At 39.9% G+C, this 21,080-nt stretch overlaps 1 protein-coding gene across 1 annotated transcript in view; it reads right to left on the bottom strand.

Annotated features, from left to right (window-relative positions):
* The window catches only part of SDK1 (sidekick cell adhesion molecule 1), a 2,805,673-nt gene that overhangs the window by 2,784,313 nt on the left and 280 nt on the right, over positions 1–21,080 (bottom strand). The gene's annotated exons all lie outside the window — the stretch shown is intronic.

The following is a 21,080-nucleotide window of genomic DNA, read 5'->3' as shown; positions in this document are numbered from 1 at the left end:
TTCAAGAATTTTACACAGATTTATACCAGTTGTTTGAATGGTAATCCCAGTGAGCAGATCAAAGGCAAGCACCCTCCTACCTGTACGCATAGAGCATTTCCCATTGTACCCCCAAGTCATGATACAATCCGTTCTGAAGTCAGTGAAAACAGGGAATTGACAAAACTTGAACCTGGCAATTTCATATGATGACTGCATGTTTCAGACAAGTACTGCTAGCATTTGGTCATTTATCATCTGGTCGGATATACCTTTATTTTATTTATTTATTTTTTTAAAACACACTATAAGCTATAACTGCTTATTAGATAGCAGTGTCCCTTTCTGTACATGGCCAAACAACATGGCTTTATGAACCATACACAAAGTTATTTTACTCACAAGGACCATGAAGCACCTGCCAAAAAATGTTATTCTGAGGGACAAGAAAGTTTTAAAGGCGATGGATCATTGACAATGGAAAATGATCTTGAGATGTCTGAAACAAAGGAAACAGAATACAAAAAAAAGATATGAGGTGGGACCTTCCACAACACCACATGACAGAATATCTCATTATGGTGCTAAGAGGAGTCTTCTCAGTGACCATATTAATATTTAATGATGTTTCTTTTCTGGGTGGGCGACACTACAAGGCATAACAAACTGCTTCAATTAACTGTAGAGTTGATTTCACACAGTAACATACTAACATTAAGCATTTTACTGTACTTTCCTACTTAATTTCAGCTAAACCCTGCCTTCTTAGATAAAGACTAGCTCTCATCAGCTCTTTATTAGATATATAGTATTCTTTTAGCTTCAGTCTGGTGGTATAGAGGGAAAAATCCTTGACTATGACCTGGGTTTGAAAAACAGCTGGGAGGGTCAGGGAAGGCAAGGGTGAGACTGACCAACTGTTACCCAACTCGCCCATTATGGGGAGGGGTGTAACTTGCTTCAACACAGACTCCATTCATGAGTGTTTGGGGACAGCGTAAAGCTACTGACTTGGATAGATTGCACTGCATACAAGTCAGGGACTTGGTTCCACATGCATGTAGCCCCCCCCTAAAAGTCACTATCTGCCATTGGGGGGTTAGGTTGGGGTACTGCATAATAACCAGATAGCTCAATTTCGGACACCTGGGGGGAATAAATATACTTACTAGTTTCTCTCTTCGCATCAAGGGCAGAACAGACCATTAAAACTCTTGCTATACCCAGGAAATGAATGGGTCTTCCAGTCGCAGTCATTGGAAGAATGTTGTTGGTATGGGGTAGGACAACAGCTGTTTGGCAGTTTGTTTGTAACACACAAGGGAGAAGAAAATGATGTGGCTTTCTGTCCACCCATATCATAATGCTGAACTACAGATAGGAACAACATTCTTGGTCTCTGCTGTAAAAATGTTATTAAACTGACATTTTCTAATTGTAGTATTACACCAAGTCATAAAAGTAAATGGAAAACTATTTCTGGCCAATCACCTCTGCACAGTTTGCAAAGGTCTAAAGTTTCAGACAGCACAGTAGTTGAGTAACAAGGCAAATATATTAGAATTTGCATCTGTGCAGTACCGGCCAAGTGTCAGAGTCACAAACTCGTTAGCTCTGATCTGCATTATATGAGTAATTAATTACAAAACAACATTCCATTTCCCCAGGGAAACCTAGTTAGTTGCAAAAAAACAGCCAAAAATGAACCCAAAAATAATCAAAAGAAGGTTCCTGGCCAGCAGCACCTTCAGTATCAAAACAGTTTCTGGATTTAAACAAATTATTCATTTTAAAATGTACAGCCGGTGCTGTAACGCTGCCATTGGAAACAGGCACTCATGTTTAATGGCCCTTACCTGTTATCAGAATATGAATAAGGATGGATAAATGAATATTTAAATTAATTCAGAGATTGGGGTCTGGGATAAGAGCCAACGCATTGCTCACTAAACAGCATTAAACCATTCTGTCCTTTATTAGCATGCAGATCTGTATGAAAACTTAATTTCTGTTCCACACATTTCAGCTGCAGATTAAAATTTTTTGGTGCTTCAAGATTCTTCAAAAAGCTTACATAAAGCTAAAACAGTTTGTAGTGAAGGACAGGAATTCCATCGGCTTCAATATTTATTTTAAATTTGTTGATGGGGGAAGTCCGGATGAGCACAAAGGCCCCTTAAAAGCAGTGGCATGGGGAGAAAAGCTCCAGTATGTGCTTTACAAAGAAAATCTTTTAACTTGTACATTATCAACATCATCAGGGAGAATACAATTAAAATAGATTCTACAGTGTCAAAATAGGTAATATAATAACTATACGTGTAGTAGTACAGCTTCTTGTACTAAATTATATTCTTTACAGATATAGTTAAATAACTATGCAGGAGGACAGATGTCATAGTACTGAGTTATTTAATAAGGGTGGAAAGCAAAAGGCTGAATTAATTATGATGCATTAATGAAATGAATGGTAAGAGAGTTAAGAGAGGCATACGTAAAAGGTGGGGTGGGTGAAGACAATGTGAGAGATGGTAACAGAGTAGAAGAGGGCAGAGGTACAGTGAAGGAAGAGGAAGAAGCAAAGATGTTCTACAGAGCAAGGATGTTGAGAGGTGTTTTCTTGAATGTGTTTTGCATGTCTCTTGGTTTTCAAGAAACCAGAGATCTCCGAGAGGGCATTCTAAATGGTAGCTACAGAGTTCGAGTGTAACAAGGCTCCCGATGTCTTTTGGGTTTTAGTGACGGAGAAGAGTTTGCCTGTAGAGCAGAGAGCTTTGTTAGGGCTGTACTGCTGAAGCCTGTCATTTAGTGCTGGATACTTATCATCAGGGTAGTATATTACAGTATGAGATGAGTTAGTAGTAGCTGGCTATAATGCAAGTGATGTGGGAGTTCAGTCCATGGTAGAGTGGTAGCGGTGAAGCATGCCTGTTAGTGCTGGATACTTATCAGGGTAGTATATTACAGTATGAGCTAGTAGTAACTGACTATAGTAGGGGTGATGTGCGAGTTCAGTCCATGGTAGGGTGGTAGTGTTGAAACGTACCCTTTAGTGCTGGATACTTATTAGGACTGTGTTTTACACTATGAGCTAGTAGGGCAAAACATTGATGAGTTCTAAAGGTGGTGATTTGCAGCAAAACAAGCTATTTTACTGTAGTATTCTTCCAGCTTTGTTTATGTGGATGTTTGTAGGTTAGTAAAGAGTGGAGAGGCATACAGTAGGATAGGCAGGAGGTAGATTTTAGCTATGGTCTTCTCTAGTTCTAGCTGTTAGGTAAGGTTTTATTCTATGCAAGAGGCCAAGTCTTTGGTGTATTTTTTTAAAACAGTTTAGAAGTGCAGGTCAAATTTCAAGCTGTCATCAACTGTGGAGTTTGGCGTCAGGGACCTGTTCAATCAGGGTGCTATTTAATGAAGTGAATTTTGGCAAGAGTTTTGTTTTGGGAGAATGTTTCTGGAGTAATATGTAGTACTTTTATTTTTTAGGGGTTAAGCAGGAATTGTGAGTTGCCTAGCCAGGATTCTATGGATATGTATTCTCGAGTAATTTCTTGAAGTTTTTATAGGTTACAGGCTGTGCAGATAAGTATGGAGTGATCTGCATATTGTACAAAAGTGGTGGGCTGGAAGCAGTGCGTAGATCATTTATAATGTCAAATGAGGGAGTCCAAGTATGGAACCTTGTGACACCCCTACAGTAATGAGTAGAAATGAGTATTCCTGCTGCCATGTGACTGCTTGGATTCTATCCGTTAGGTAGCTGTTAAACCAGGAGAGGAAAGAGGGGGGGAAGGGACCCAAAGGGGGTTAGGAAAAGTTTAGGGTTACAGCCGGTGTCGAATGCTTTGGACAGGTATAGGAATAAGGAAATACTTGGTTTCAGGTATCTCTGTTTTCATTAGTGGCATCAGCAAACTGAAGTAGGGCAGAAGTTGAGATGAAAGCCATGTTGTGCAAGGGATAAAAGATTGTTTATGGTTAGGTATGCAGTAACTGGCAATGGATACATTTTTCTAATATTTTAGATAATTGTGACAGGGTGACTACTGGTCTGAAAGTGGAGTGATTAGCAGAGTGTCCTCATTTATGAAAAGGAAGTATGCATGCCTTCTTACAAATTGCTGGGACATAATTCTAGAATGGATCTGTTTATTGGTACAGATACTGGGTACAACACAACTTCAGCTGCAATTTTTAGGAATTCAGGAGGAAGGCTGTCTGCAGCAGAGTTTGTAGTTTTTAATTTTAGATGATATTTTCTTATGGTGCAGGTAGGGACAGGTTTGAGTGAAGAGAGAGAGCTTGCATGGGATTTTGTTGGTGGGGTGTTGGTTTGATGGTGGGGTTGTCTGATAAGAGAGCCTACAGCTTGAAGGAAGGATTTCCTAAAATTATTAGTGACTGTTGAAATGTCTTCTGGGGAGAAAATGGGTTACTGACTTTGGGCTGATTTAATGCATTTTGGATTGATGACCAGAATGTTTTAGTATTCTGGTGAGCCTGCTGTAAGTTAAAGTAGTGGAGTTTTTTTTTTTGTCTTGTCTCGTACTGTATTTGGTTGTATTTCTTGTCTGTAATGTAAAACGTTTTTTCCTGAGATTTGTCAGCATGCCATTGTTTCGAGGCCTTGTCTCTAAGCACCATTAGTTGCCTACTGTTTTCAGACAGTCATGCGGCTGGATTAAATTTAAGTTTAACCCAATACGAGCATGTTTTTTCCATGTATTGCTAAACGTTTTGTTATATTCAAGGGCGGCTTCAGCTAAAGGGAGTTTTTTTAATGTACTCCAATTGCATTGCTTGCATGCGTGATGTTTTACTGGACTGCATACAAGCCTGTTTCATACCTCTCAACCTCTTGCTGTAAGAAATGTGGACAAGACCTGGCATGGGGTACAAAGGCTCAAAAATAGGGGCACATTTTAAATATTGCTGTTAAAAACTTAGAAACTTGCTGGAGAGTAACAGGGTTTGTGCTAACATGCATTCCAAAAGGATTCGAAGTCTGGAACTCAAACACACGTCATTATTTAATGATGTCAACCCTCAGATCATCCCAGTCATTTGTCAGAAAACCATACATTTTATGAGCAATAGGACAAAAATAAGGCAAAAATCTGGGCATTCTGTGAAAATCTGGACAGTTAATAGGTATGGCCTGTTTGCAAAACAGATCTATATTAGAATATGGAAGTTTCAAAACTTCAAATGTTCTAATATTGACCCCTATTCAGAGAAAGCTGAAAACATAGAACATACAGAAAAGTGATTTTTTTCATAGGGAAAACATTTGCTGTTCCAAAACACATACCCACAACAAAAGCACACCAAACAAACAGCAATCCACACACATACACCTAAAATGTTACACCTAACTCTACACTAAACTATACACACACCACTAACTATCCACTTACCTTAACCCTAACCCCCGTCACTATCACACACTCATCTCACCCGCGCCCCAACACTAACTCACCTACTTCGCCCTAACCCTCACATCCACAAAATCGCACACATACATAACCCATGCCCTAACCCTAACGCACCTAACCCGCCCTAACCCTCACGTCCACACAATCGCACACATACCTAACCCGCGCCCTAACCCTAACTCACTTAACCCGCCATAACTCTCACATCAACACAATCGCACACATACCTAACCCGCACCCTAAACCTAACTAACCTAACCCGCACTCAATCGCACACTTACCTGAACCCAACCCGTAACTTTCCACCACAGCGCTGAAAATAACGAAGTAACAGAAAGGGACAACCAAATTCTTTCCCTAGGAAAAAAAGTTGGTTTTCTGTCGCTTCGATATTTTCAGCTTTTGCTGAATAGGGGTCAATATTAGAACATTCTAAGTTTTGAAACTTCGATGCTCTAATATAGACCCTTGCAAAACTGGGCAGACGGTCAGATAGTGTGCCATAGTTATAGATATCACTGGGTTTAGTGGAGGGAGTCCAGTCTAGAGTACAGGCCTTAGAGGAGGGCTTCTTATATCTTGGTGGTGTATTGATGAGCAGAGAGAAACCATGCAGGATAATGCTGGTAGTGGAGGTATTGCATAAAATTTGGGCAGTCTACATTAAGATCCCCAAGGATGATAGTGTCTTCAAGTAGCTTGGTAGATGCCCAGTACAGTTATGTCCTCTGCTGCTCTGATGCTACTGCCAGGGAGAATATATAAGGATATGATACGGTCTTATAAGAGTTTAGCTTGAGTAAAGCAATACGAATCTCTGCATTACTGAATGTGGGGTGCTTTTTTTGATAAAGGGAAATGTTCAGGTGTTTTGGGTATATAATAGCTGCCCCATCTCCTTTTTTTTTACATATATGGTCTGCTTGAAGGATTTTACATAATGGAGGGAGGATTTTACTGTGTTTGACTTTGGGTTTTAGCCACGTTTCTGTGATACCAAGGATGTCAAGGTTGTAATGAGACATGAAAGCATGCATTTCAGTTCCTTTGTTACAGATGCTTCCAAGGCTAATGTTTATACATTTTAGATTTGCTTTACCAGAGTTACAGGAGTGAGGTGTCACATTACTACTGGTTGTGTAGGCCAACATAGCAGAAAATTTATAATAAAACTAATGTAATTTTATTTATCATAAAGCCTTGCACCCCTTAAACCATTGCATAGTTTCAAACATTTGTTACTGTCCCTGGGCCTGATAAAATTAATATGAAACCAAGTCAATAAAACCACAAAACACTTGTAAATCTGCATTAGTTTTAATATGTTGACACAACCTTAATCTGCTAACTATTCTGTTTTCTATAGGTCTTAAAACAGCTCTAAATTTCGCTGCCATCTTTCTCTCGTTTTATTTGTAAGGGAGTACATTCTGCAGGTACCACGCAACAGGTCATTTTCTCTTGCTTATTCCTTCTGGTATGGATGAAATATCATCTGTCATATCATTCAAGAGACCACACATACAAATTACTATGAGGATAAAAATCCAGAACTAAATACTCACAGATATGCAGCTTAACTGATGTTGCCATTCTGGTCATCTACTCCCTCGTATATTAAAATAAGTTACAGTAAGCTGAACTTAAGTTAATAATCATAACAGACCTGACAAATCTTAGCCTTAAATATGACACTACATTTCATAATATGAATGAAGATCTTTTCTCCAGCTCTCTCAGCTAGGCAACATATCATAATGGGGATCTCACACAGAAAGGGGGACATGAAGGAAATTCTCACATGATGACACTAACTACTCTTATGACACGCACACCCTGAAAGTTGTCCACAAATCAATGAACATACAAATGGACCCAATTCCTAAATCAAGGCATAATTATTACTCATGAAATTAGTATTGTTTCAAACTTTGATGGCTACCAAGAGTGTTGCTCTCATCAACTATAATGTTCCCAGAATACCTCTTTCTGTTGCTGATATGCTATTATGTTTACTGGCAACATATTTAGGTGTGTTTGTAAACTGTATCATCATCATTCAGTTGCTCCTCCTGCCACAGGACTGCGTTCTTGTTCCACATCATCCTAGTTGCTGCTTGAATGCCTTTCAGTACCAGTGATACTATAGTCAGTGGGTATAGCTATTTCAATAATCAATGCCACTTTTGTCCTTTTCATCTCAGCTGCAGTATTGAGTTTTCCTGCTGCAACTTTCTTAGTGACGGCACTGGATGATCCCACAAGGTCGTTACTTTTGTTTTAGGAATTCTTTGTAGTTCATGTAACAACAATGAGCTACCATCCCCCATCATGGATACATTCCAGGTCCACAGCCAGTCATGGATACATTCCAGGTCCACAGCCAGTCATGGATACATTCCAGGTCCACAGCCAGTCATGGATACATTCCAGGTCCACAGCTAGGTCAGCTTCAGACTTCTGTGCAACGAAGTATCACCAAGTGTCGTCAGAGTAAGAATGAAAACCTAAAACTCTCCTTTGAGTAGCATCTCCTAAAGAAAGCACATATAGTGAACCACAATGGAGTTAAAATGTGACCCTGTGAAGTACTGTAGGTGATATGGTAGGCAGAGTATGGAACTAACCCCCCATAACTGAGCGGCAATGTCTGCACAGTCTCCGTTGCGACATTACAGTGCCCTTCAGTATCTAGACCGTCCGCCATAAGTACATCACTTATGCATAAGTGTATCCACTCAAGGAATTTCAATCTCTTTTGCAAATAAATAAAACATGCTAGAAGTTAGGTATATGGCACAAAAAGTACCACTCCTATGGATCCTTATATACAATTTACTTCACGTAGTCTATACAAATCTAATTTGGATGAATGGATGGGTAATCATAAATTCATCTGTGGTTTACCACCCCTGCCTTTCACAGATAAGAGGAACAGGCAAACGTCCCACATATCCTTGTTTGGCCTACAGGTAATTCATACGTACATTATAAGGGCTAAACACTACCACTGGAATGCGAAGCTAAGCTTCTTAAAGTCATCACAAATCAATAGCCTAATAAGTACCTGCGATCCCATGTTTCATAGCCAGCAACATGTGCTGGTTCTAGTTCTGAACTGCAGAACCTACATTTGTCTATATTTAGAAGCACATACTCCATTATTTTAAGCTGTCAGATAAGTTCACTTGTGCTTAGCCGTTTGTGTGTCACTATCTTGGCCAGCGTGTCATCGTTCCAGCGATATTTTCTACTTTCACTATCGTTTTCGACTTCTTTTCATTTCTTCTGAACGTGATTTTTATATTCCATTTTATTTATAGCACTTTGTGCTGCTGTGTGTGTGTTTTTTTTGTCCACTTCGGGTTTGATTTCTGTATGTCCTCCCTTCTAAAATGTTTCTGGTAATCAGAGTAAGGTTGGCGACTTGTGCTTAAATTTCCCTTATTTAGGAATTGGACAGTGTGGATCTGAAGACACTAGCAATGATGTTTTGATAACATAGATCCTCAGAAACATTTGTGATTTCTAGAAACTAGGTCTTCTGAAATATGATATTAAAGACTCTCTTTTCTTGCTCCCTCCCAGTTCAGGCTTCAGCACACACTGTGCTTTCTTATCAATCCTCGTTCACAACTAAAGATGTGCCAGGATAATTTCCAGAGGGTCAGCATGACTGATTCTTGTGAATAAGCAGTCATGACACCCTTTACGGTACTGGAAATTTGCTTACATTTTTAATCAAACTATTGAGGTTAAGTTCTATAAAATGTGATCTCAATTATGTGAAACATACAGGATTTCCAACCTTTCTCTAACCCATGAAATAAAATAAGGAATTTTACTTCTGTCCTCCTCCTGATATGAGCATGCAAAAGTCAACTGCCAACTGCAAGTGCATTCCTGAACTACGACTCTTCACTGTCATATTCAAAGTCACTTTGGCTCTGTCCAGCCCTGCATCCTAAGGGGGATGAAGCCCAGACTATGACCCAACAGACTCATGTTGATTAGCAGCATGGGTGCTAGAGAGGATGCAAGTGCTAGAGAGGATGGAAGTGCTAGAGAGGATGGAAGTGTTATTGAGGCCAACTGGACAGGACAGGAGCTTGTACCTGTAACCAGGACAACCACGGACAGGGAGGAGGAAGGATAGCTCAGCTTGTTGCACTGGGAAAAAATACCAGTTGCTATGTGATCCTTGAGATGAGGTGCCTAGAGGACTTGAAAAATACTAACAAGGTACTGTGTCACCAGAGAGTTACATGTGGTAGCTCTGCATAACTACCTCTGAACAGCAGCTGTTGCGGTGCTGGAAAGAGAGTTAGGGAAATCAACAGATTATCTACCTCTGAATCAGCAGATTGCCTCACTCTCTACCACCTGAGCTGCATCTCCTTTGGGAATGAATGAGCTGATAAAGCTCCATGGATGGGTGATGAGTGAAGCCCCTCCCAGCTGATATTCTCTGGCTATTGTCCATAGGAAAAATGAATGAACTAATGGGGCGCAGGCAGGAGAGACATTGGTCAAATTGGCCCTAGCAAATGAAAGAATGGCATGCTCGTGTACAGCAGGCAAATTAAAGACCCCTATAAAATTATCTCTGCCCCCGCCTGGTATGTGTTCTGCTTGTATACATGTATATAAATCTGCATGCACAAACTTGACAGCAACATGCAACAGCTTAGTGTAACTAAGGCTCAGCACCACAGCTGACAGATCAGTGTAGCTAAGATTCTCAGGAATGGGATGGAATGAAATATAATAACATACTACGGCTCACTGGGACATGCTTCTACTTTAATGTAACAACAGCTTGCCACAGCAGCTTACACTGTAGCATAACCCGGATCAAGTAAGTGCTAGAGTGTTGATAAGTGCATCGTTATTCCATGTAGTTTAAGTATGGCTCAGGAGGACAGCTTCGTTTAATTACTGACCAAAACGAGCAGCCTACTGTTTAGTGCAACAACGGCTTTGGAAAAGAATAGTAGGCTGTGGGATAGCCAAGTGGTAATTTTAGGGGGTTAGTTCCATACCCTGCCTACCATATCACCTACAGTACTTCACAGGGTCCCATTTTAACTCCATTGTGGTTCACTATATGTGCTTTCTTTAGGAGATGCTACTCAAAGGAGAGTTTTAGGTTTTCATTCTTACTCTGACGACACTTGGTGATACTTCGTTACACAGAAGTCTGAAGCTGACCTAGCTGTGGACCTGGAATGTATCCATGACTGGCTGTGGACCTGGAATGTATCCATGATGGGATGGTAGCTCATTTGGCGATACTTCTTTACACAGAAGTCTGAGGCTGACCTAGTTTGGACCTGGAATGTATCCATGACAGGCTGTGGACCAAGAATGTATCCATGATGGGATGGTAGCTGGTTTTGAACCTCAGTAGCTACAACACAATCACCATAGCTATTCATGCCACCCTGAGGGACTGCAGCAATGAGCTGGCATTCATCTTGAAGATGTGTAATCTGGGTAACTTGCAAGACAAAAGATTAGCGTTTACTACCAACCTCCCTATTTTCATCTCAGGAGCATCACCTTCATTACTTATCTTATCCCTCCTGCAGTAGTACACGCCCCACTTTACTTTCAGCTAGACGACTGCAACGTACTGTGCCCACTGCTCATTGACCATGAGTTCCCCTTCCTGTAGCTTGTTCAAGTTTCCGCAACCTAGTCACATGCTTGTGCATCAAGGCACCATCACTTCAGTTCTGCACCTAGTCACATGCTTGTGCATCAAGGCACCATCACTTCAGTTCTGTACCTAGTCACATGCTTGTGCATCAAGGCACCATCACTTCAGCTCTGCACCTAGTCACATGCTTGTGCATCAAGGCACCATCACTTCAGTTCTGCACCTAGTCACATGCTTGTGCATCAAGGCACCATCACTTCAGTTCTGCACCTAGTCACATGCTTGTGCATCAAGGCACCATCACTTCAGTTCTGCACCTAGTCACATGCTTGTGCATCAAGGCACCATCACTTCAGTTCTGCACCTAGTCACATGCTTGTGCATCAAGGCACCATTACTTCAGTTCTGCATAAGCTCGACTGCCTGCTGATTTCATTAGCAGATGATGTTTAAACTTCAGGACATTGTTTATTTGACCCTGCATGATAAGTGTCTCTCTTGAGACACCTTTTGGATTGATATTGCCAGCTTCGCTCACTTCATTTGCCACTACTGGGCTGCTAGCTCATCTGGAGGCATGGTCAGAGCACACTGGAGTAGGAAATTTTGCCTTTCAATGCCTGCAGCTACGGAACATAGTACTTACATGGCTTAGGGAATCTACCCTACCCCCTCAGTCAATAGGTTTGAGAAATTCTGTTCAGGCATACTTATTTGAAGTCTGTTATGGAGAGTATGTTATAGCAGCTCTTTGTGGAGTCAGTTTCTTGTTTTATTGTTTGGTTATTTATGTTTTAGTCTTTTACCATTTTACTTCATTTTATTTGTTAGTTTACTTTTGCTTTGGGTCAGCTTGCAGCCAAGCTTAGTAATAGGCATAAATTTAACAGAATCTGGTTCTGGTTTTACTGGGCAGTCATTTATTTGCCTTCGTTTACAACGAGTTTCAAACTGGATACAAAAATCCATTTTTAGCAGAGGCCCAGGGAGAAGAGCTCTGGTTACATTTACAATAAAAAGACAACAGAAAGTGCTTTATAAATTACAAGTGTTGCAATTGTGCTACAGTCACAAGCCATACAATGCAATACAGTAGTTACAAAGCAATACAATATTAGGTACAGTTTAATTAAATACCTTTCAGTCTAACATTTGTGTCTTTAAAAAGCAGAAAAGTATTAATTGCTATATATGCCTTAAGGCTTTTATACAGACAGTCTGCAGATGCAGGAACCATAGAAGGTCTATCTTCGCTGTGAGGTGCTGATCATATATGACAGGGACTGCCTGGATTATTGTCTTATATAACACAGACTGCCTGGAATGTCTTCGCTAGAAGAATTACCACATTGATGGTAGTCTACTGAACACAGAAGGCGTTATAAGAGATCTCGGAACACAGGTTGACAGCAACCTCTCTTTTGACCACAACATGCCTACTGTGGTCAGAAAGTCCTTCTATGTGGCACATCTCATTACTAAGGGCTTTGCATCCAGGAAGAAAGAGGTCATCATCTCTCTCTACTCTTCCCTCATTAGGCCATTCATAGAGTACAATGTCCCATTTGGCATGTACCTCACTAGACACCTGCAACAACTGCAGAAGATGCAAAAATACCTCACAAAGAGGATCCTAGGCCTTAAACACTTGTCCTATATGGACAGACTCAAAAAAACTCCAACTATTCTCTGTCTCATATCGCCTACTTAGAGGCGAGCTCTGCTTGATTTACAAAGCCATGTCTAACCCAGCTCTGTTACAAATGCTACATCTAAATAAATCCCAATCCCTCCACACCAAATGCTCCAGAGACCTCAACCTCATTATTGCAATCAACAGAACAAGCTGGAGGGACAGGTTCATAACCCAGAGGTTTCCCATGCTATGGAATAGACTTCACATACATGTCAAGCGGAGTGCCTTACTGGCCATCTTCAACAGAAATCTTGATGAGTGGATGGGAAAAAAAAAATCACCCTGGGGATCACTCCAGTGGCTCTACTTGACAGAGGCACTGGAAACTAAGGTCGGGTGACACAATGCCAGGGTAATCCTACGGGCTAGGCTTGTAAAGACTCCAGGGCCATTAGCCTAGTACACACCCATGAACCTAGGTTCTGTAATGGCCTACATAGCAGAAGCAAGGCCTAAATCTATGAGCAAAAGGGTTTGACAACCTTTTTATTTATTTATTTATTTTTTTTTTTTTTACAGTGCTGGAGTCATTAACCGCAATTGCTAGTTAGGTGCATCCCCAAATGTAATACATTGCTAAGGGGTGGGGGGGGGGGATCAGTGTCTAACAGATGTACCTTCTTTCTTGATGAAGAGGACATCTGAGAAAACCTTAAATTCTTTAAGACCAGCATGGGTTCCCATTGCCCCTTGCTAGACGACAGATAACGGTTAAGAATACAGCAGACGAGGCTAGTCCCTGACCAGCTGCATATTTTGCCTTATCGATTTTACTTGATTCATTATTGCTGGACATGGGGTGCGGAGTAAGTGGTAATCTCTGATGGTTAACCAGCAATATTAATGACCCAAACGGCAATAGATTAAGTGATGGCCGTAAAGGAATAGAGATTAACAAATGCCAATGTTACTATTTATTTTATTTTTTATTTTATTTTACATTTGTTGACCGGGCTAGTCTGGCTGGATACATGTCCATTTTCAGCAGAGGCCCGAGGAGAAAAGCTCCACTAATATACTAGTATCTTACAATAAACAAAAAAATATATAAAACATGTAAGCAAATAAAGGAACAATTATAATGTAGTATAGTACAATGCAGAGGCAGTTTAACATGAAATAACAATAGTGAGGAAATCATTATCCCACAATATTTGCTAGAGTAAGACTGCTAAAAACGAAGAAGAGAGAAAATAGAGACATATGGAGACTATAAGCAGTGAAATAATGAAGCAACGGATATTAAGAAACAAACATAAAATATTGGAGGAGGTGGAGGCAGCAAAGAAATCACCTCAGTAAGAAGGAGAATAGAAACCTAAAAAAAGAATCCTATATATATATATATATATATATATATATATATATATATATAAACATTTGCTGGAATTCATAGAAACAACTTTCAGTAGCAATGTCAACATTTGACAGTCTCTTGCAGTTACTTTCAGTGCTGCAGGGAACATCACTTTCTCTTCTTCATCTTCTAGTTATTGCAGTTTCTACTATTTCTTTTTTGAAGATGCTTTTTCTGAGGAATGGAATCTTTTAAAGATAGTGCCTCCATGTGAAGAAGAAAGGGGATTCTTTTTTTAGGTTTCTATTCTCCTTCTTGCTGAGGTGATTTCTTTGCTGCCTCCACCTCCTCCAATATTTTATGTTTGTTTCTTAATATCCGTTGCTTCATTATTTCACTGCTTATAGCATCCTAACTGAAACTGCTACAGTACGCAACTCACAGTCATCTGCAGCATGCAATGTCTTAAAAAGAAAAATCACACATCTGGCAAAGATTATTAAGGGTAACTGTATTTCCATTCCTCAACCTTGGCTGCCCTGAAGTACTAGGAGGTATTTATTCCTCACAGAGTCCATTAGATTCAGTTAGTGCTGGCATTCAACCCCTGACTTTACACTGTATGTTATATATTATATGAACACACAGTATGTTTTGTCTGTAATTCCCCAAACTTCCATGTACCCTCCAAATCAAAGTTTATTTTATCATTATTTTATTTACTGAATAAGTGAGTTTATTACCCTTTTCAGCCATAGCCTGGGCCAGAAGCAGGGAAGTAATAACACAATCAATTTAATCGAAAAGCAGAATCGGACATCTACAATAAATATACATAAAAAGTAAAACTGTAGAGGTTTATAGACAATGCAAAGTGCAAAATGACTTATGATGATGTTAGTAAGGCAAAAAAATGCCAATGCATTCCTGCAAACGTGGACCAAATGGTAACACTAGGAATAAGCAAACTGATAACTTAAGTATCTGCTGTGCAGGCATCTGCCAAGGGGCATTTCTGCCATAACTACACATCACTTCCTTTCACTGGAAAGGGCCAGGATGTGACTGACTGCTTGATCTCAATGACCTCAGATAGCCAAGTGATTCCAGGACAAGTAATATAATAACAGACCCTGTTAGTTAACAGCCTGCATATCATTGCTGGAACCTGTGTCTAACAGAGCTCTTTTCAAACTATCTGGAAATATACAGAGCTAAGTATATTCTTTTGGTTCTTCAGAATTGTTTACTGTAAATTGTTGCTGGACTAATTTTATTCAGAGTTGTGCACTGTTATTTTTGATTCACTGTATAGTTTTTCAGATCTCTGCTGAAAGTGTTTTGTCCCACCCACCCTCCATATTTCTGGTTTGGTGTTTAAATTTGGTGGCTTTTGCAGTCGCCCGCCCCACTGTAGATTTGATCTGGGACACTCACCCCAGTCCCATCTCTTTATCACATTCTACCCAATACACTCCTCCTGCACTTGTTTTTAGTCATTTTTAATTTAATTGCATTTTTTTAAACTGTTTGGTCTAATATTGCTATATACTCAAGTGTGCTAGCTTGCACTGCACATTTGAATTGTTTTTACTGCTATTTTAACTACTTTTTTGTATTAAAAAAAAAAAAAAAACTGTAAGCCTGTTTCCTACCTTTCCTGTAGCTAGTGTAATTCCAGATACAGATTTCCTGTATCCAGGACTGTATGTAACCTTCTGAGCCCCCGAAGCCTTTCTGTGTTGGAGGGAAGCCTTCTAGCTTGTCAGTGTGAGTGGTAAGCACTAGGTAACCTGTCTACCACATAAGGAGTGGTTCTGGCCCAGAAATTGTAGTTACTGGCCATCTGGGCAATCTTTTCCATCTCTCCCAACTTTCTGATTTGAATGCCCGCATTTGCACTTGTTTCTTTCCTGTAACTAGTCTAGTGCAGACACAGATTCTTAGTTTTAGCACTTGAATTTGCTTATTCGTGCTCGGCACTTGTAAGCACTAAATAAACTACTAATTACTATAACACTCAACCTTCCTCATTACCTAGAAGAAAACAGTTTTTGCACTTACTTTCCTCACTTGCTTAGAGAAAAACATCTCTTGTACTCACTTTCCTCACTTATCTAGAGGAAAATGTTTTTTTATTTAGGCATGTCCAAGGGTCAGCTCCCAGTGTTCTCTCCTATCTGATGACTCTGGGCATCTTGGAGCAATGTAGAAATTGCCTCATGTACACAGAAAACCCTCTCCTCCTACCACCCAACACTAGAACCTGTGAGAGATGCACTTATCTAGCCAAACTGGAGGTAAAGCTCTCTCCAGCCAAGACTGAACTTGACAATCAAGAGGAGAAGGTAAACACTTGCACTACACCACACTTATCACATTGTCTCATAAAATCTACACCACCAAAATCCACACATAGAAACACAAAAACATTTGCGGAGGCTCTCAATAATAATCTGTCTAAGCAACAGAGACGTCCAAAGCAGAAACACAAGCAACTTCCACCCCCCCAACACAACCCAAATAACACATAGCCCACAGACTCAGTGTGCCACTCAACCACAGCCAAGAAAGCAAAACAACATATCCAACACACTAGTCATAGGTGAGACTATAGTCAGGCACACTGATGTCCCACTCACCAAGCTAAACAAGAAGAAGGTTACTCACTAAACTAGGTATAAATCCCTATGTCACAAGACGGGTTGCCAACTGGCTCACTGACAGAACACACATTGTGAAAGTTGCACACTCCAAATCTGACCTCAAACCAGTGACAAGTGGAGTACCACAGGGTTCAGTCCTGGGACCTCTCCTGTTTGGTATCTACTTCTCTGAAGTATAGGCTAACACAGAAGGCCTTTGGCTAATGAAGTTCACAGAGGACTGCAAACTAGGAGCCATAGTCGAGTCCCCAAATGATGTGGAAATCCTACAGAAGGGCCTCTCTGAGACAGATGCCTGGTATCAGAGCCATGGCCTCAAGCTCAATGCCAAAAAGTGCATTGTCACCCCCTTTGGTAAAAACTCTGTACCCATTGAACTACTACATAGACAGCAGTCTACTTAACACCGAATGTGTGATGAGACCTTAGGACCCAGATGGACAGTAGTCTGTCCTTTGATAGTCACATTGCCACAGTAGTCAGGAAGTCCTTCTATGTGGCACACCTCATCATAAAAGGGTTCTCATCCAGGAAAAAAGAGGTCATTGTTCCCCTCTACTTGACACTCATTAGACTCATTATACAGTACAAAGCCCCTTTTGGAATGTACCTCACAAGACATCTGCAGCAGCTGGAAAGGCCACAGAAGTACCTCACAAAGAGAATTACTGGCCTCAAACAGATGCCCTACACTGACTGTCTCAAAAAACTCCAGCTTTACTCCATAGCATATTGCCTACTCCAAGGTGATCTCTGCCTAACATATAAAGCTATGTCACACCCAGAGCTGCTGGACATACTACACCTAAAGAAATCCCAATCCCTCCGAGCTATACGCTCTAGGGACCTAAACCTTTTCACCACAATAAACAGGACATGCTGGAGGGATAGATTCCTGTCCCAGAGACTTTCCAAACTCTGGAAACAGGCTACCCATCTATGTCAAGCAACGTTCTTCATTAGCACACTCCAAGAAAAATCTTGATGAGTGGATGGGAAATAGGAAATAAACCCCGGGGATCACTTCTGTGTTTCTGCTTGACAGTGGCACAGGAAAATAACTTTCTTGGGTGGTGTAAGCCAGGGAACCTTGTTGGCTAGGCTTATGTAGGCCCTTGGCCCGATAGCCTAATACCTACCTATGAACCTATAATCAATCCTGGATCTGCAGCAATACAAACAAATGTCCTGCCTGTAAACTAGCAGCCTATTCACCATAGGGGCTACTTGCCTACCATAGACCTATTTACTTGAAGATATACAAGACAATGCCGTTCAGCAGTTTAAACATTTATATCCTAAACAGTAAGCATTATATTACCTCGGATCTGGACAAGGGACTTGTTATTAAAACTGCTTGGGCAAACAGTTACAAAACTATACAGTACTGTATGTACTTCTCAACTCTCAAGAGTTTGACAAAGGTAAGAGATGAAGCACTCATCGAGTTAATCATGGACTGTCACTATTAAGTGGAAAGAAACTCAAAATGGTATATGGCAATGCTGACTTTACCCTGCAGATTACACTGGTTAAATGACACTGTTGCAGCAGGGCAAGAAGATGCTGCCCGGTGCAAGAGACATAAGTCCTTGGAGGTAATACGTGTGAAATAATTAAACCATGGAATAAGCATCCAACATGTTACATTACTATGACGGTCATTCTCGGAGGACATATCTAAACTCAACGGATGCTCAACAGGCTCTTGAGAGGAGTTCTGAATTCAAAATTACTGACATTTTATTTATTGACATTTGTTAACCGGGTTGGTCTAGTTGGGTTTTTGGCCCATTTTCAGTGGAGACCTGAGGATAAAAGCTGCAATATAGATATATACAGTCATAAAAAGGTAACAATTTCAATTGACATATGATGAGATATAAAAAAATAAAAAAAAATACAATAACGCTACAGATACAGGTAAAAACATGCAAGCTATTTACATTATGTAAACTATATGTTTACAGATTAGTGATTTTGTACATATTTACATGCAGATTAATTGATCAGATGAGAGAATTCAGTTCAGTTTGTAACCCTTACTTGAGGAATCACATTATTGAGGTGATGGAGGAAGTGAGGAGGGGGTAAGCCCTTGGAGGGAGAGATGAGGTTAGGTTGGTGCTGTGCAAGGGCAGATTCTGGTGTTGAGCAGATGGAGTTTTAGTTTCTCCTTAAAGCGTGCTGGATGAATGGTGGAGCTTATTTTGTGAGGAAGTTTGTTCCGGTTTTGGGCTATTGAGTATTTATATAAGAGTTTGCCTACTGCTTATTTTTGGCTAGTAGGTGTTAAGAAGTTGCTGATTAGAGGTGCAGTGTGTGTGAGAAGGTATGTAGATGGAAATGAGGGAAGACAGCCGGGCAAGATGAAGGTTTGTAGAGAATGAAACATAGCATTTGTAGTTGTGAAAGTAAAGTGTGGGGGAATTCTAAATGAAATGTAGCATTTGTAGTTGTGAAAGTAACAAGGTGTGGGGGAATTCTAGCCATTGTAGGGATGTGAGGGGTAGACAGTGGTTAGATTTGTAAGGAGAGTCTGTTATGAATCTATCTATCTTATGATAAGTTTGTTGGTGTTTGTTTAAAGCTGTGGCTTGGACAATGGTAAATATAGGGGTAGCCCTTGGAGGGAGAGATACAGAAGGGAGGGTAGGAGGAAGGCTTGAGCAAGGGAGAGCCTAGCATTTGGAGTTAGAAATTTTTTGTTACGATAAAGCAAGCCAAGTTTCTGGTTAGTCTTTTTTATACATTGGAGGAGGTGTACATTAAATTTGAGTTCATCATCTATGATGACTCCTAAAAGTTTAGTATGAGCATCAGGTTTAATAATTGTGTTATTTGAGGAGGTGATATAGAAATAAAATTTGTGGTGAGTAAACAGGGGAGGAATAGGAGTAGTTTTTTTTTGGGGGGGGTACTTCAGGCAGATACATAATATGACAAATACTGAAGCAATTACATGTGCACCAGTAACCATGTATCATTACAAGTTGGCTGAAGCACTCACATGTACACATTGTTACCATGTATCATTGCAAGTTGGGTGCATCATACAGTTTAGCAACTTTCGATACTAATTTGATTATTGACCTAATTAAGCTTTATAGCTTTACTTCAAATATTGCTATCTTACTTTAACATGTTCTTCCACCCTGAAAAATGCTTAATTTATATCAATGTTCTACCTCACTTAATTCAAAAATAAACAAACAAAAAAATTATTATATTTTTTTATTTGCGCTTTGTTAGCCGAGTTAGTTCCACTAAGCTTTTAAACTTATTTCAGAGTAGACCAGAGAACGTATTTATACTTCTAAGCGAAATTTGGCCAGGGCCTCAGGGAACTACACCTTTCTCTTTTCAATAAGTGCCGTGAGAACTTTTACAACCACACGAGCTACAACCAACTCGGACAGATGGGACCTCAGGTTAATGTCTCATCCAAAGGACAACATACACTCTACACTGCAGTTTTAGCATTCAATTCACCTAGTGTGGGAATAGAACCCAATAGCCTTCTGTACAAAAGGTGAATGTGTTACTGACAATGCAAAAAAAATTAGGTAATGGCATAAATTCTCAGTCTGCTTTGAGCAAATAAAAAGCAAACTTCATGAACATGAAAATAGAGATACCTTACTTTAGAACATGCATCAAATTCAGCTGTAGGTGAAAGCTTTATTGTTAAATGTTTAAAATGAAAAAATACAAATTAATAATGCTTTTGAAATCACAAGCTCTTCATACAGATCTAAAGAACAAGAAATGTTAAGTCTGTGCAGTCTCAATTCTGTAATAACATTTATTCTGGCTGCTTTTACACTTAGTTTCATCTGTTTACATTTAGAATGTTAATTAAAATGAAGGAAAATTAGTCATAATCATCTACCTTATGTACCGAGTCCAGGCACTGTAACTTATTTATTCTGAGTACTATTTGTGCGGGTGGGGGAAATGAAAAAGTACAAGCTTACAATAATAACTGCCTATCCAGCTGAATATGCAAATTTAACTGCTGGGAAGCAAACCATTAACTCAAGATTATTATATCGGTAGGGATGACTGGATAATGTATCTAAATCTGCAGCCTTCTTTGCTAGGAAAGCATTTTATTTACGTTATTACAGTTATGGCACTCAAGTCATTTGATGAAATAAGTTGAAACGTAGACAGGCCTTTTTATTTTTCATAACTGATGTGAGTTCCTGCTGGTGTTATGCCCTGGGTTATTACTGCAAAGTAAGTAATATTTATGCAATAAAACCAGTGTGATAAGTAATGCATCATGCGTGTATGGTCGTGTAGCTCCATGGTTATTAAGCAGCTAACTAAATTACAG

The sequence above is a fragment of the Protopterus annectens genome, chromosome 12.part0 (assembly GCF_019279795.1).
Source record: "Protopterus annectens isolate FY-2018-M chromosome 12.part0, PAN1.0, whole genome shotgun sequence".
Taxonomy (NCBI): Eukaryota; Metazoa; Chordata; order Ceratodontiformes; family Protopteridae; genus Protopterus; species Protopterus annectens.
The sequence above is the reverse complement of the archived record's forward strand: the minus strand, read 5'-3'. Positions and strand labels throughout refer to the sequence as shown.